Below are 4177 nucleotides of genomic sequence, written 5' to 3'. Positions count from 1 at the left end.
GCAGGAATACACGATTATTTAATTATTTTTCAAGAGGGCTTTATGGGATGAGGTCATGCCTCAAGCTTCTCAGTTGAGGTAATTTTGTTTATCATGGGAAGGAAAAAAGGATTGCCTCTGTCTAAATCGTTTAGCATTGCTCTTTCTGAGATGCGATGTACTTTTTATACTTCCCAGTGAATTTCAGAGCTTCATCTTTTTACAGCACAGTGGGCAGAAACTCTGCTTAGGCAGTAGCTGGGAGTTTGATGATTTAGTAGGTCACATCTTGTGTTCTGTACTGATAAATATTAGTGGTGTTGTAGTCTGCCATGACAGAGGTCATTGCCATTAAATCTGCAGAATCTGTGCAGCTTTGGTGAGGAGAAGCTCAGGAAAGAAATGGTTTGTTTGATCTTCGATGCGATGCCATATCGAATGCATATCGAATGTGTATCGATACGATGCCGCTTACCTGGGAACCCTGGCAAAATTATTCTTGTCCTGCTGTAACTTGTCCTAATTTCATGTAAGTTAGCTCTCTAATGAATGGAAAGGAATCAAAAAGGCATGGCAGGAGAGGGCTGGGGTCCCTTTTCCTGCAGTGGCTGCCCGTCCAGGCTGAAAAGTAAAGAAAACCTGGCTCCACCTGCGAGTAGCCTCCGACTTCAGTGACCTGAGCTTTATTTTGATAAAAATACAGACTCAGAGGGGAAGTTTGCTGAGGACCCTTCTCGTTGAGGCAGACTCCAGCGGCAGGCTTGGAGAGTGTTGTCCAGTGAGCACCAGCAGAAGGGATGTCCTGTACCTGTTATCTGCATCACCCTTGCAAGGGGCTTCGCTGATGGGCTACAAGAGGACACTGGTGTAGGCTGGGATGGTTTGTTCCCCTGTGTGTATTCACTGTGTTGCCTTGGACTAGGTGTGCAGGAACAGGGATAAAGGAAATATATTGAATCAGGAAAAGTCAGAAGTCAGAATTATTTGAGTTTGTATTGAAATTCTGTTTACAGTGCTTTAAGAGTTTTGCTTAGAGCAGTATTTACCAATATTTGTACTGTTTGCATGTTTTTTCTCATGCTTTTCCCTTACCGTGAACCAAGCAGTGGTCCAGCACACGAGTGAAAGAAGGTGAATACTGACTAGAAAAAACTGTCAAAGAAAGACAAGGGAAGGAAATGGCCAGCAGACTAGTGAAACAGAAACCAGTCCAGCAAGGCAGGGTTCAATTTACTCTTAGTCACATACTAAGTTATTAAAAAAAAAAAAAAAAAGGAAGTAGATGAGGATGTTTAAGGTTTGAAATGTGGCACAGAAGCATAAACCTGTTTGCAGCCATGCTAAAAGATCCTCTCACTTTTAGGAGTGGAATTGATAGAGGTTTACTTGTTCAAATGACAGAATGAGGGAAACTGCAAGTTCATGTGGGCTTATTTCTGATGCACACCTGCAAAAACAAGGAGTCGTCTTTTGAAGACCTAGAAATCAGAACCCGACAGGTTTGATAATGGCCTTGAGATCAAAGCCTGAGTCTGTGGCTAGTCACACACAAAAATGGGGCATTGAAATGGTTTAAATGCATGATTGATTATGCTTGAAGGATCCTTGAAGTTTGCTTTTTCCTAGTATTAGTGTGGTTGAAAGACAGGAGGCACTTACAGTGCCTTTTTATTACCAGTTTTTAAATTCAGAAGTGTAACACGGATTCTGTCGCACAGGATTTTACTATAATCTTAGGAGGAAATCAGGGAAAACCTGATTCTGAATATATATTCTTATCTGCAGATTTCTTAATGTAGAGCAGCTTTTCCTGCTATGCCAAACAGTTGCTCTTCATAAATCACAAAGCGCTTCGCCCCTCAGCTGCTCCAGGTAGAACGTGTTTGGGCAGCCTGCAGGAATAATCTGTTTTATTTCAAGCTAAATATTCCAGTAATCGGCAGAGCTGACCCCTGAGGAATCCCGCACACGGGTGTAAGAGAACCTGTGCGTGTCGCCAGACACTGGGCTTGATCTGTTTATCAGTCAAAATCCGATTTCAAAATACTGATTAGTTTTGAAATTAGCAATGCCCTTTAGACTGAGTGCTCAGATGAGATGCAAGTAGGAGTCAAGAGAAAATACAGCTCCACGTCCAAACAACGGAGCACAATGTCCGTTAGCTCTGTGGTTCTTTTCCTTATTAGTTCTTCAGTCCATTTAGATCAAAAATTCTAAACGTGATCCTGTCCTGGACCTCGGTGTTACCAGGAAGAGCTGAACTTTACCAGGTACTGCAATGTTTGGACCAAGCCCTTCAGAATCATGGGTTTAGCAAAGACCTTGCAGTCGGCCCTTGGCCGGGGACTTCCAGCTAATTTCCACAAGGCGCTTAGTTCATCGTTCTCACGAAGTGGTATTTCTGTCTGGGATGACCAGTCTTCTGAAAGTTACTCTCTTATTTTCTTCCACACGTTTTCAGCACAGGGGAGCAGCTGCCACCCAATGGCTCACTTTCCAGCAGGACTGGTCCCAGCACCCCGTCTTGCTGGTTCCTGACCCCTTTCTCACCACGGCAGCAGCAGGGCCGTAACCACTTGCTCCTGTTGCAGGGGGAGGAGCACTCGATCCTGCTCCCCGTCCTGGGGAAATCCTGCTGCAGCTGCCCCTCTGCAGTCCTGTGGCAGCCCTTTTCTCAAACTGCATCATCTAGCCCTATGAGAGCCTTTGCAAAAGCTCAGTTAGAGCATCTTGGCTCTTGCCCTTTTGTTTCTTTTTGCATCTAAGCCCCAGTCGGCCAACTCATGCCAAGCCAACCCAAAACCAGACACAGAGCCAAAGCTGGTGAGGTTTGAGGGCTGACATCTGCTGGCATTGTGCATCTCCCACATTTTGTCTCTCATTTCCTTTTGAACAGTGAGATAAGTTTTGATCAGCTGTATGTTAGACGTGCAGCGTATTTGCCAATAAACCCTGATACTGTTTGTCGTTGTACGTGCTGCTGTAATGTGGTTTGCGAAGGGGCACAGTTGCGTTAGTTCCCGTATGTTCAAGTTGGTGCTGTACTGAATCACACTCTTGTTGCCTTGTTTCTCTCTGTTCTTCTGTTGAAAACAGTGCCACAGTGACCACCTACAGGTTTTTTAAAAGCACTAAGATTCAAATATATGAGTGCTTCTTAATAAGATTTATTCATAACTTATTTCCACCAAATTTTGTACTTAACATTTAATATGTTTCTTCACAGAGGCAGGAAGAAAGCATTTGACTGCATTAAAGTTAGAAACCCCGTACTCATGATGAATTCAGCCCAAACTGTGACGACTTGCATAAGCTAAGACTGGATGCAGTCAGACCACGCAGGTGCTAAACTGCAGCCTGACAAGTTTTGACATGACAAGAGTCTAAATGAATTCTGTTTGCTTTTGAACAGAAAACCTGCTGGAGTCAGTGGAGAAAGCGAGGCAGATTACGGCTTGTAACACCAGTAAAATCCTCGCTCGGGAGCTCTTACTCAACGTGTTGTACTTCTAGTGGGTTTCTTGTCATGCAGTGCATTGCGCTTTGGTTCGAGCAGTGTTCAATTTCTGTATGACGAGAAAAGCAAATGACAAAACCCCAAACCATAGCAGGTTAGATATAACACTTGAACAGAAAGTCTGGTTATGGTTGTGGCAGAGGCCCCACAGGAGAAAAAGAAAAACCCGTGTTTAAAATCATGCCGTCCAATCTGAAAAAACCTGTGTCTTGAATAGAGTTATTGTCATCCTGTGATGCTAACTCGACATCACTACAGGACAGAATTAGAAGCATTTAAGTGTTTCTTTTAACTACAGTGCTGAATTTCATGGGTTTTTGATAATTGATTTGAGGGTAATTGCAACGTCTATGAATACTTTTTCAATTTAAGTTAATGATGCGGTCTAATTTTTAATTGTTTTTTTAATCCCTTCTGAGACTATTACACAAGTTGCGTGTAGGGTATGTTGCGATTCATCGATATCTGATATCACTTTTTCCATATGTTTCGTCTGCATCTATTACAAATATTTGTAAGTAATTTTAGTTAAAACCCTTTTGGCTCCCTTTTCAAATTATAATACTATCATCCCAGCTTCCCAGGCATGGTCCTTGGAGCAGAGGGTTACAGGAGGGTGTGTGATCTGTCTTCTCCCTATGGAGCACCAGGCTCCATGCTGCTGGTTAGCCCGGGGGCTGC

At 43.3% G+C, this 4177-nt stretch overlaps 1 protein-coding gene across 1 annotated transcript in view; it reads left to right on the top strand.

The window, feature by feature from the left end:
* SLCO5A1 (solute carrier organic anion transporter family, member 5A1) overlaps positions 1-4177 on the top strand; it is a gene marked incomplete at its 5' end in the record, with an annotated part of 28345 nt that overhangs the window by 10288 nt on the left and 13880 nt on the right. The gene's annotated exons all lie outside the window — the stretch shown is intronic.

The sequence above is a fragment of the Buceros rhinoceros genome, unplaced genomic scaffold (genome assembly GCF_000710305.1).
Source record: "Buceros rhinoceros silvestris isolate BGI_N320 unplaced genomic scaffold, ASM71030v1 scaffold14560, whole genome shotgun sequence".
NCBI classification, from domain to species: Eukaryota; Metazoa; Chordata; class Aves; order Bucerotiformes; family Bucerotidae; genus Buceros; species Buceros rhinoceros.
This window is presented reverse-complemented; position numbering and strand designations above follow the sequence as displayed.